Here is a 13,238-nt window from a genome sequence, read left to right as displayed (position 1 = left end):
ATGCAATGGGCCAGAAAACCCCACTGGCTGCAGCATGCTTAGTCTCTGGAAAGTAAACTAGAAATACCGACAACAGGTTCTATTGATTCAGCGACTGTTTGGGTGGCAGGGGCATAAAAGCAGATATTTAAATGTGGATCCAAGAATCCTAATTGGGAAAATTCTCCTCACCTTTCTTCGCCTGCAAATTTTCATAATTGGGAACTGAAATTTACTTAATTTAAACAAAATAAAGAAAAGTGAGTCAAGAATGATCACACAGGCATCAGAACAGAAAGGCAATGCCCAAGTTCCTTTATGCTGCCTCACTGTTAAAATCATGTACAGTTACGTTTGCTTCACGTTGCAGCTTTTCAGGTTACGAACGCGGCAAACCCGGAAGTGTTTACTTCCAGGTTTGCTTCGCGCTTTGCGCACGCGCAGTAGCGGCACTCTACTTACGGACTTTCCGGGGTGCGAACGGCATCCCAAAACGGATCATGTTCGTAAGTAGAGGTACCATTGTACAGTTATTCTGCGTTGTTTGAATTATTTTGCTTTGTTTGTATTTTCTTATGTTTGGCACTGTGACTCTGGACACTGTGCTTAATGGACTCCAACAAAGCCAGTGGAGAATTCGTTAGCACATCAGCAAATGGAAAATATAGCTGAAAGTTGTGAAGAAGTATTAGACCATCATGGGAGAAAATAAGCGTGTGCATGTATGTGAGAGAAACCTGGGGATTCAAATGAACACAAACCTTACCTTAGCACTGTGAATGGTACTAAAATCTTTATCAGAAAAATGGCAGGCTATCCACTTTATGGAACTACTGGAATACTGAATCTAAAGACTATAGGCAGAGCTTGTATGCAGAACAGAAGGCAAGATAGAAAGTAAATTATGCAGCTTTATTAAACTGTATATCATGAAAATGGAAGTATCATGGTTTGAATATTTCTTTTTTCATTAGTGTGCATTTTATTACTGACATCCAACCAATTATGTTCAAACTAATTCCCAGAATACTGTGGGAGACATTGCTACTTCCAGAAGTTCTTTCAGATTAACGAACTGCATTATTATTTCATTAAAAGCAGCAGTTGCTTTTCATGGCATACAAAACGAAAAGGGGAAAAAAGGGTCTTAACAGAGTGCACCCTCCAAAAAAGCTTCCTTAATGAACTCATTTTCTTATCTTCAGACAGCCTTGTCTATCTTGTTCTTAAAAATTCATAGTACAAGGTCTGTCCAATCGCTATATTCAAAGCACATCAGCAAGTGTAATAAAATGAATCATAATTTAAAGTAGTGTCGGATACACAAGGTGACCCATTTAACAGAGAAATTCTCATTAATTTCTGGGAGTCTTCCTGAGTTCCACACACTTGTGTAAAATGGTGTGCCGTACTCTTTTTGGGCAAAGTACTTTGAATAAATAAACTTATCTATGTAGGTCAAACTACTTCAGAAGGTCTACTGAGATTTGAAAAATCTTAGCTGGTAACTTATTCCTTTTTTAAATGCTCATATCCCAATCAAAAGATTTCCCACCACCACAATTCACAGTGATGCTCATTATTACGCACCCTCTCTCTCTCTCTTTTCATTGTGTATGTGTAAATTGTGAATGTTACTTTCAGCAAGAGGTTTCTATAGAATAATTTTATCTTAGTATAAGATGCTAATAAGTATGAAAATATGCTGAAGCATTTGAAGATGGAGAAATTGTACACTACCATTGAGGGCAAGGGCAGGCTATCAATCTGAATAAATATGTTTAATACAGCTAATTAGCTTATTAAATGAGCACTGTAACAACTAGTTACCAACAATGTCAACAGCTCTTCCGTGGAATAATAAGTGGGAAGACTGTCACTCATAGCAATGAATATGGATACTACAACAGAGGTAAGGAGAAGGAAGGGTTTACTAATTGTGCAGAATTTCGTTTTAAATATTTTGGCCCTAAGGTGGCTTAACTCCCCCTTTTCAACTTCATACTTTGAAAGCTTCTAATAGAAACACACAAATGTATTTATAAAAGGATAGAGCAGTGGATCAAAATGTGAAGTTCATATGCTTTCCTCCTGGCTCAAAACGACTTAGTAATCAATTATTCTGTCTGGAGTGGTTGCTAATGAATCTCCATGAATAACCATACGCAGGATCCAGCTGACCATAATTTCCTCTCTTCAACCTTTGGGATATTATCAAAGGCTATAGGAGGAAAATAAGTGGCAGTCTGTCTACACAAGGTTATTTGCAAAGTAGCAAATGTGGCATGTTGAAAACTGCTGTTGCTTTCAAAAACACAATTATATTTATCATATCGCAGACTCATATGAATGTTCTTAAAATGTTTAAAACATGGGTTGATTAAGCAAGGTGACTAAAAGATGTAATTCAGGAGCTTAATAATGGCATCTCATGCACTTACTTTCCCCCTGAAACTATCTAGGAAAGAATTACAATGAGCATGCAATTCTTAAGCCCGGTTCACAGGCAATGTTAAGCCACACTTTAGAATAAACTATGATTTAACACACACTAGTGCTTTGCTCTTCCTCTACACATTGTACCGGTATCACACACTGTGCCACACACTGGAGGAAGCAAAACAAGAGGGCAAACTCAGGCTCATGGTTTATTTCTTCTTCTTTTTTAATTATATTTATTGAAGTTTTTTACAATAAAAAAATACCGCACAAAAATACAAAAGCTTAAAAAGTAGAAAAGAAAAATTAAGGGGGGGAAAAGACACAAAAAGGAAAAAAGAGAAAAAAGAAAAGTAATATCTCTAACAATATCTTGTCCCCAACTTCCCCGTCCCTCCCCTCCCGGGTCAATTCCATATCAAATTTCACAACTTTTTTTTTTTTTACCCCACACAACAATTTCTATTAAATTTTAAACTACATTGCTTTTAACTATTTCTAATAATTTCCTTTAGCCTATAGTTTCCCCCTAAAAAGATATACCTTTTCCTAATTCAGATTCTATCCAATCTTTTAGCTAAACCTCAAATCCCACCCCCTCCCTCCCCAGGTAGCAGTTTCCCCTTTTCCCCGGCCAGCGTCTTCATACTGTCCAATTTCAAGCCTTTTGATCCATCCATTCATCTACCTGATATTCCTTCTTTACCCCACACCCACTCTTAGCCATTCTAAACCACCCCATTCCTCCTTCTTCCCCTTCTGTTGTTTTAATTCTTCCACCAGCCTCCCACCCTCATCTTTATTTCCAGTGTCCCCTGTTTCCAATCTTCTGTCTGGTCTGCGTCCCCTCACTCTCACTGGGGGGGGGGGCAATGGCCAGACTCTTTCCTCCCTCCTCAGCTTCTTTGTTTCTTTCTGGGATCTGGTCGCCCTCTCTCACTGGGCAGACCAGGTCCCAGAGTCCATCTTGGTCCTTAGCATCCAAAGTCACGTAGGTGGTCAATGCTTCCTCTCTCACAGGTTGCATTGATTTCTCAGTCCATTGCTCCTTATTTTCTGTCCGTTGTTCAATGATTTCTTCTTCTTCTTCCAATTCTAAAGTTTCCGTTGGGGATATCTGTTGTTGGTCTTCTTTTAAAGTCTGAATGTTTCCTTTGCCATAACGTACTTCCTCTGTCATTTCTCTAATAAAGTCTAAAATATGTTGCAGCTCGACCTCCTCCATTTATAAGCGGGTTGTTTTGGCTGGCAGCCTTCTTTGTCCTTCTATGTTCCTGTGGGAATTGTAACCTGATCCGCCAGAGATGGTGCTGTAATGTCCAAACTAGTTCCTTTATTTGTTTCCAACCATATTTGTCGTTTATAATTCAAATTCTTAATCCAAATTTTCCAGTTCTCCACTTTGTCACGTCAATCAATTTAAATATAATGCAAAGTATAATCCAAAAAAAGATCACAGAATCGCAGCAGTTACTCTTTATAAATCCTTATGTTGTCAGCTGGTCGCGGCTTTAGGCTCCTGCCCACGGTTTCCGGGGGGGTGGGTTCTTTATCACAATAACAAATTTGCCAACGCAGTCTAAAATATATATTCCCCCCCTTAGTTCTGCCTTCTAAGGGGGGATACAAGTTCAATTTTCAGGGGGATCCGCGCCCCTTCTCTTTAATCGGCTGCAGGCAAGTTAGTTGTGGCACAGCCTTCCGGGTAGGGGGGGGGAACGACCTCCGTTTTTTATTCCCCTCCCAGGTCCAAATTCTTCTTTTAAAGTCAAATTGAATTATCTTACTCACAGTCCAAATCTTGATTTGAAGGTATCTGCCGCTCCTCTGTCTCCGGCTCGGAGCTTTCCGCTACCGGGGTAGCAATGGACCCAAGGCTCCGCCATGTACAGCCTGCTCTCGGAGGCTCCAACGGGGGCTCTCCGGGCAGTTTCCATGGCTTTTTTTTGAGCGCTGCTGGGTATCGGCCCCCAGAACGCACAATCTGGGGATTCTCCGGGAGGTCCCCTCCCCGGTAGCGGCAGGTGTCTCGGAGACCGAAACGGACCCCGCCGGTGGCTGATGGCGGCAGACCGGAAGTTCCCGCTCATGGTTTATTTCTCTCAAAATGAAGTCATGAACAAGAACTACATTTTGTTACTGGCCTGCCACTCATGTTTTTGTTTGGAGGCTATGTTTGCACATTACACAAGGCAAAAAATTGAAACAACTGCAAAAGAATTTGGAAATAGCTCTATAGCCCCCTGACTATATCCAGCTTTGTCTCTGTTGAATATAGACACTCAGGTGAGGCAGGATAATAAACTTGACTCGCTCAGAACCTGTTTCTTATTGGCTCCTCCATACATGACTATACCAAGCACAAGCGTTTTGGCCCTGATCTCAGTTGTAGGGAGGGCAGCCGAAGCCAGCAGACGTCTCCCTTGATTCTCCATGATGAATCATCAAGACGCCAAGTGGCTTTCCTGTGGGGACTCTCTGAGGGGGGCTGGGTTAAGTGCCATGGCTCATGTGCCACAGCATGGTTCAGCAACCTGATACCAGTACTAGGTCTCCTGCAACAGGTGGCTATGAATTGTCTACAATTCCCTGAAAGAACACTGAGGACTCAGCTACACAGCTGTAAATAAAACATCTTAAATGTGTTTTAAAGTGCAAATATACAAACGTGACGCTAGATGGCGAAAGTGAGCTATGCAAAATTCAATGTATTTTTCAAAACTTTTTTTTTTTAGCAAACATTTTCATAGCGGTTTTTAATGTGTGTGTAGATTCAACCTAAGTTGGATGCTCCAGGACATTTCAAACAACAGTCATCTCATGCTGGTTAGATGCATGTCCATCCAGCACCAATCAAAAGAGTGCTACTGCTCATTGGATTTGCACTGCTACAGGGTAAGATTGCCAGAGTGACATTGTTTATGGGGCACCAATGGGAACTATGCAGAGAAAGCCCTCTATGCCTGGAGCTATCCTTGTCTTATCCATGAGTTTCTTTCCTGCTGTTCAAACTGAAACAAGAAAATTCATTCATGCAATGCATATGGATAATTAATATGGATAGTTAATTCAAATTAAGCTAATGTAATTAAACATTGTGGACAGCCCTGTTGTTGTTGTTGTTGTTGTTGTTGTTGTTGTTGTTGTTGTTTTCAGTGGAGTAGAAACTTGCCCTGATCCAGACCTGTACTCATCTCTTATGTGGGCTATTCCACGCTTGGTCAGTGCCAGAAATGGAACCTGGTCCATCTAATTACATTCTATTTTTGAAACCTGCTTCTATTCATTTCAGTTTCTTTTCTTTAAAATCTCTGGAACAGTTCCCAAGTAATTTTGAAACACTTTTAAAAGGGGGGGGGGAGAAAAAATCCTATTTAAGTTCACAGACTAAAGACAAAGCTTTGCTTTGCACGACAGAACAAATATTAAAGAAATTATTGTTGAACTAATAGAGTACCGATCTTTTCTAATGCATCAATAAGTCATGTTACACATAAGTCCATGTATGAAAAAGTGTTTTTTTAATTGAACATTTTACAATAGATTAAAGTGAATAAGAAAGAAGGTATGAGGAAAAGAAGAAGAAAAAGCTGGCTTTCAAACCACCTTACCCAAAGAAACCAAGTATATCTGTTTGCTTTTATTATTTTCTTGCAATGCATTCACACACACAAAGGTTTGTGCTGATGCTTAATTTCTAACATGATACATTTCAAGACTCACACCTGCTTGCCCCATTTCACAGCCCTCTCCACCCAATCCCACATCAGTGAGAGATGGTCCTGTTATGCTATCCACAGCTGTGATGTGCTGAACAGAAGTAACAAGGCTTTGATGCACAACTCTCTCACAAAGTGCATTAGATGGACAAGACAGAAACAGGAGTCACTTTCTGACAGTACACAAGTAAGCAATATCCTGGAGGTGGGGGTGGAGTCATATAGCAGCAATAAAGGAGGGAAGTGAGATCTGAGCAATCTAGGAAAAGGTCTGTTAAAGAAATGGATATAAAGAACTCAAAGACATGGGCTGCTTCCAAGCCCATTTTGCGGGTGGGATTCAACAGCATACAGGCAAATTAGGGGAGTGCAATTAAAATGGATTTGGCACTCTTGGCCCTTTTTTGCAGTATGGAAAATGGCAGGAAAATGCGAAGTTTGCTTGACACAACGCCAGGCAACACTCCCTGCCTCCAAATGAAACAGAATTAATGCTCAACAAACAGCAGACATCATATACCGTATTTTTTTCGTGTATAAGACGCCCCCTAATTTTTGACATTATTTTTAGGGGGGAAACTAGTCTTATACAAGGGAAAATACGGTAACTTTCCTGCATAGTTTGTGCAAGCCTATCAGGATGAATGCTCAATAAACAGGTCATCTCGGAGCAACCATAGATGTAAGAGCCTTGACCAAGAAAGAAGAGAATGTTAGAGGGGTTCCATGTTTAAATCCCTACTCAGACACAAAGCTTACTTCTTGTATTATTTGAGAAGTGGGTTGTTGTTTTTAGTAAACCCTGCTTTATCTTTATAAAATAAGGTCGAGGAAACTATCATATAAAATAATGAAACGACTAGAACAATAAAATGCAAACATTGCAACAAGACAGAAGCTAAATCCACAAAATATACGACGGCATGAGAAAAGCCAAAAAGTAAGAACTCTTCTAAAAACTTGGGCCAACACAGGGTTGTTGCTAATATTAAACGGGGAGACACTGAATGTTCCCTGAGACATCTGGAGGAAAATGTAATGAATAAATTGTACCAACAGAAGGGCAGAAAGACGCATAATATCTCAGTGCTGGTTATCCCTGGTTCAGCTGAAGTCCTAATGTACCATTTCTTCTTGGTGACATGCATTATCTGATCCCTAAACTAGAGTAACACTGAAGAAACTTTCCCTGAGAGCTAAGCCTCCTTCTTTACTTTGGGTATAGGTATCTGGTGTCCTCCAAATGATTTTAGACTCCAACTTCCACCAACCCTAGCAGCCCAGCATGGCCAATGATGAGGAACTGTAATCTGACATTTGTAGCGCCACTCATTCCCCAGCCTTGGTGCAAACGGTTACTGTGTGGTGGTGGAGGAGGAGGAGGGTTTTTTTTAACTATTGAGGATAGTGTGTCTTGCTTTTTAAATTCCTTAATCTGACTTGGGAGGGGGCACTGTTAAATTGATCAGAGTGGTACCTGGACATCAGATCAGATAACATGGAGAGGGGAGTTATATTACTGGTTACAATCTTTGGCTGGTATACCAGCAGTCAGGTGCAGACTCCAGGTATTATTATTATTATTATTATTATTATTATTATTATTCTGCCTTTCCCCCCTAACAAGAACTCAAGGCAGCTTACAGATAAAATAAGAACAGCTAAAAACATGGAGGGGGCAATAATTTAAAAAACATTTAAACACTAATAGGCTTTAAACTATATAGATGCATGAAATATCTATTAAAAACATACAGAGATTATCACAATAAAAAGCACGGCACCAGCCCTTTCATTCAAAAGCAGCCAGTTCCCAAAGGCCTGTTGGAATAAGAAAGTCTTCACCAGCTGGTGGAAGGACAATAAGGAGGGAGCCAGTCTAGCTTCTCTAGGGAAGGGAGTTCCAAAGTCTGGGAGCAGCCACTGAGAAGGGCATTGTTGTATCCTTTGATTGCCAGTTAATTAGGTATAGTCCAAAAATGCATTGTGGAATAAGGGATATGGCCTGTTCTCTGGGAGGACACACATTCTCCTGAGCAATGAACATTGTAGAGCAAAAAACAACAACACCTTAGGTGCCTAAGCTCCTCTTTGGATTCCCAGCTAACTGCTCTATCATGATTGGCAATGTAGTTCCAGGTCTGCTATTGTGGCTCTGCTTTTTTGAACTTCATTAACAGCCTTGGGAGCTGCAAAATGAAAAAGCTTTCAAGAGCTTCACAATAAATTGCTGCATATATATATAGGGCACAAACATATGCTCCTAATAATTATTTACCTGCTCCAATTATCTACCATATGCAAATTCCCATCATCATATTTCCTCTAAGCTTTGCATTTAATTATCACAGCACTAGTTTCAAAATGCATGTCCTCAAGCAGAAGTGCTGAAGCGAACAGGTATATACAGTATGTAATAAATAAAAATAATAATTTAATGAGGTTCATATGCAGTAACTGAAAAATAGGCCTGCTGGGACAGTGAATCAGTTAATGCATGTTTAATTACTCATACTGTAAATTTTCTCTACTATTATTAATACAGGGCCCGTCCTACAGTGTTTGGGATTGCGTCACACCCATTTCTTGCTTCTCATTCATGATTGAAGTTTAGAGGTGCTCATTCATCCTAGTACAAAGGTACTGCAAAAAGGATCTCAGGTAAGTCTGACATTTCTGTTACAAGCATTGGGGAGGGAAGCATAGAAATTGCCTGTGGTACAGAGAAAGATCAAATGTTGATTTGTCAAGTGCATAATGTTGGAGGTTCATTCATTTCGGTTACGGTTCACCTGCTTTAATCAGTTCAGCAAAGTCAGCTCAGTTGTTCCTTTGCACTTCCTAGCTTGAAGCCTGGATTGTGGTGTCATTGCACTGATGGGTGTCAGGCTATATACATTCACTGAACAAATTATTATTATTTTTGGCCAGTGGATGGTGTCAGCAGCCGCTAACTGCTGTATCAATTTGGCATTGTAGCTGGCGAGGCTGCATTCACTGGCTCGCCTCTTACAGTAGCTCAGGGAACACCAAATGATGCATTCTTTGTTCCTGGACCAAATAGCCCGAGTGCGTAAGCAAATCTCCTTTATTTATGATGTGGCAATGTATGCCAGAAGAGGAAAAGCTGGCTGGGTGAGAGAGGGGGCCAAGTAAAGTGGCTTTTTGTAGCTTCTCATTGGCTCTGTGTTTACAGCATAATGCGGTAAAGTCCAACCAGCCACTTAATACTACTACTACTATTACATACCGGTAGTAGTACTATGGTACTACTACTACTATTTAACAATAATAAATTAGAGTCAGTATCAGTATCACCCAGTAGTTAGAGTGTTGGACTCTAGGATACAGGAGAATAAAGGTTCAAATCCCTACTCAGCTAACAAGCTAACTAGGTGGACTTTCGGCCAGTCACATACTCTCGGGATTGTTGTATGGATAAAATGGGGAAGGAGGGAGAACTGTGTATGCTAAGTTGAGCTCATTGGGAAAAACAAGTGTAGAATAAATGTAATAATAAATATGAACAGACAAATTTATAGACCACTTCGGAGTACAGTCATTGAAGTGGTGTTACAGGATAAAAACGGAATAAAACTCAGAAACACAAAGAAGAAGAAGACTTTGCCAATTCCAACCCGTCATTGTACCAAACGTGTTTTGATTATGCTGTATGTGATTTTGGCTTTAAGTGTGATACCTAGACTGTAACCCCTGTATAAATTGCAGTCTTAATGGTGCAGCAGTGTTCAGAGTACAGCTCCATGGGTTCATACCACCACACAAGCCACAGAGAAAAGTCTAGGATTTTCAGCAGAAATGACCTTCAAATGAGAAAGACAGACCTCCTGTTACAGTAGATCTCCTGCTACTAACATGACACAATGAATGCACCTTCAAAAGGGGGGTATATACAACCAAATATGGAATTGAGGATTTACTTCCAGGATCTAAAAATCACCAAATCAAGGTCCATCCCACATTGACAGGCACAAATTTCAAATTAAACTTATTCACATTAACATGTTATGGAAATACAATTCAGTCTTTTGTTACACAACCAGGATAATGTTCAGACTTACTCTAAAAAAAACTCTGAAACCTCCCAGCATTGTTAACATGGAAATGCAACTGTTGAAGAGTAACAATAGGACTAGGGATGCAAACTAGCCTGCACATCTGTTTGTTTATTTTTATTTATTATATATATATAACCTCTTCCTTCAGAGAACAGCTCAGATGTAGCCTTATAGAAGGAATCAGGAATAATTCCTCCTCTTATGCTCTAGCAATGACCTACAAGCCACTATGCTATGGATACAATAGCACATCAGTAGAAAAGGAACATGCTGATGATCATTACATATGCCATGCTCATCATCATCAAATATGCTCCAAAAAAAGCTTGTGACCTTACAATTTAAAGCTTTAAAATGGAAAATGCACCCTGAGGGACTTTACATCCTATTGTATTTCATCAGGATCTAAAGGACTCTCAAGAACTGGCATATTCTTGCATGGTGCAGAAATGCACAGATCTGAATATCTTCATAGTCTATATATGGTCGTGTTTGACCTTATTCATCTCCTGCCAGCGTTGCTTTTATTCAGATGGTGAAAAGTTAACCCATGTTCCGAATCTGTTGAGTTATGGAACAGCTTTTGTCACTTTTTTTACTTCTTAATTCTTGAAACTAACACTTCAAAACTGAAGTATCTGAAGAAGTGTGCATGCACACGAAAGCTCATACCTATGACAAACTTAGTTGGTCTCTAAGGTGCTACTGGAAGGAATTGTTTTTATTTTTTGTTTCGACTACGTCAGACCAACACGGCTACCTACCTGTAATAACTTCAAATCTGTGATTGAGAGATGCTGTAGACCAGATATGAGGAAGCCTGCGGTCCTTCCAGATGGTGTCTGACTGCAATTCCCATCACCCCCTAACCATTGGTCCATTGATTTGAATAGGTCTGCTGTCACTCTCACTGAACAGTGGTAGAACTGACCTGCTTATGTTCCAGCGAGCCTACCCTTCAATCAAACAAATTTGAGTGGCATAGAATTCTCGTCCCTCACCAGACCACTTTCCCCATCCACTGAGTGACCAAGAATTTCTACCCAGCCAGCCAACCAGAAGTGAACATTTTCAATCCTCTAATACAGTACAGTATAAAAAGAACCCAACTTCCAGGTTAAGTGTTTTCTGCAACTAAGCAACTGCCAGGCACCAAAAGATACTTAGTATGTCAAACTAAACCCTTCAAATAACCTTGCATATACCAGAAACTCTTATACATTATACATAAAACAAGTACTGTCTCAGTAAACACATTTTAAACACAGCTATAAACTCCACGAATCTCTCTAAACGCCTTTTAAAGCTGTCCGAGTTACTGATCATCACTTCATATTGTGACAGTGAATTCCAAAGTTTAACTATGCACTAAAGAATTGTTCATTTTATCTGTCCGTATTCGTCCAATATTCAGTTTCATTAAGGGACCCCAAGTTCTAGTAATATCACACAGGGAGAGGAACTTCTCCCTATTTCTTCACAACATGTATAGTTTTATACACATCTCGATCGTGCCTGCCCTTACTCACCTTGCTCACTAAAAAGTCCCAAATGTTGTAACCTTAACACATAGGGGAGTTGCTTATGGCTGCCCTTTCTTGAATCTTCTCCAACCCTAAAATATCAATTTTTAAGGTGCAGATAGCAGAACTGTGTACAGTATTCCAAGTGCACAATGTGTAACAACATTACAATATTAGCATTTTATTTTCAGTACCTTCCCTAATGATACCCAACACGGAATTTGCCTTTTCACAGCTGCCACACACAGGGGCAATGTTTTCACTGAGCTATCTATCATGACCCAAGTGTCTCTTTCCAGGTCACTGACCACCAGTTCAGCCCCCGTTAGTGCATATGTGAACTTAGGATTCTTGTCCCAAGGTGCATCTCTTTGTATTTACTTACAATGAACTGCCTTAGCCTTTTTCATTGTCCATTCACCCAGATTGAAGAGATCCTTCGGAACTCCCTGCAATCATGTTTTGGTCTTATGCACCTTGAAAAAATTGATGTAATAAGCAAACATGGTCACCTCACTCCCCATTCCTACTTCCAGGTAGTTAATGAGCAAGTTAAAAAAACACTGGTTCCAATACAGATATTTGTGTGACCCCACATCTTACAACCTGCCATTGTGAGGACTGTCCATCTACAGTGGTACCTCAGTTTACAAACACAATTGGTTCCGGAAGTCTGTACTTAACCTGAAGCATACTTAACCTGAAGCGAACTTTCCCATTGAAAGTAATGGAAAGTGGATTAATCCATTCCAGACGGGCCCACGGAGTACTTAAACTGAAACTACTCAAACTAAGGCGTACTTAAACTGAGTTATGACTGTATTTCTACTCTCTGCAGCTGCTTCTCTACCCACTTATTGATCTATAAGAGAACCTGTCCCCTTTTCCCAGGACTGCTAAGCCAAGTACACAATGACTACTGCATCCTCCTGATCCACATGCTTATATGCAATCTCAAAGAACTCCAAAAGTTTTGTTAGGCAATGTCCACATAAGCCATCCCAGCTATAAACTGAACATTTCAGCTGAGGTTGTGCTAAGGTAGAATCCATGTGCAAATGGATTCTTAGCTATGGAAGGCAAAGCCCCATACATAATTTTCAAAAATCGTTTGCTGGGTTGCACTCCCTCAGCTGTTCGAGTGAACCAGAGCTTAATGGGGTATGTGGTGCATAATTTAGCTATGGCGATCTCCACAAATTTAAAAGGAGGGGGAAAGATTGGTAGTGAGGCTGCGTTCCTTCTCATTTGTTCAATAATACTAATAATAATACCATCTCTGTTATACAGAAACACATATTTGTCATAAAATACAGCATTTGGAATGTGCATTCCATTTGTAAGGTACATTATCTTGGTAATATTTCAGGAATGAATTAGCAAATTAAAAGGATAAAATCCAATTCATTATTGATTCAATCAATGAAGCAAGAAGCAGAGAGAAACATCACTTCCAGAAATAGCTGTTCTGGCTCCTTTTCTTACAGAGCAGATGAGTG

General features: G+C 40.0%; 1 protein-coding gene across 4 annotated transcripts in view; it reads right to left on the bottom strand.

Annotated features, from left to right (window-relative positions):
• Window positions 1-13,238, bottom strand: part of THSD7A (thrombospondin type 1 domain containing 7A) — a 282,061-nt gene that overhangs the window by 199,901 nt on the left and 68,922 nt on the right. The window lies entirely within an intron of this gene.

Source organism: Zootoca vivipara, chromosome 11, assembly GCF_965207765.1.
Source record: "Zootoca vivipara chromosome 11, rZooViv2.hap1.1, whole genome shotgun sequence".
Lineage (NCBI taxonomy): Eukaryota > Metazoa > Chordata > Lepidosauria > Squamata > Lacertidae > Zootoca > Zootoca vivipara.
Note: the sequence above shows the minus strand (reverse complement) of the source record. Positions and strands in the feature narration are given on the sequence as shown.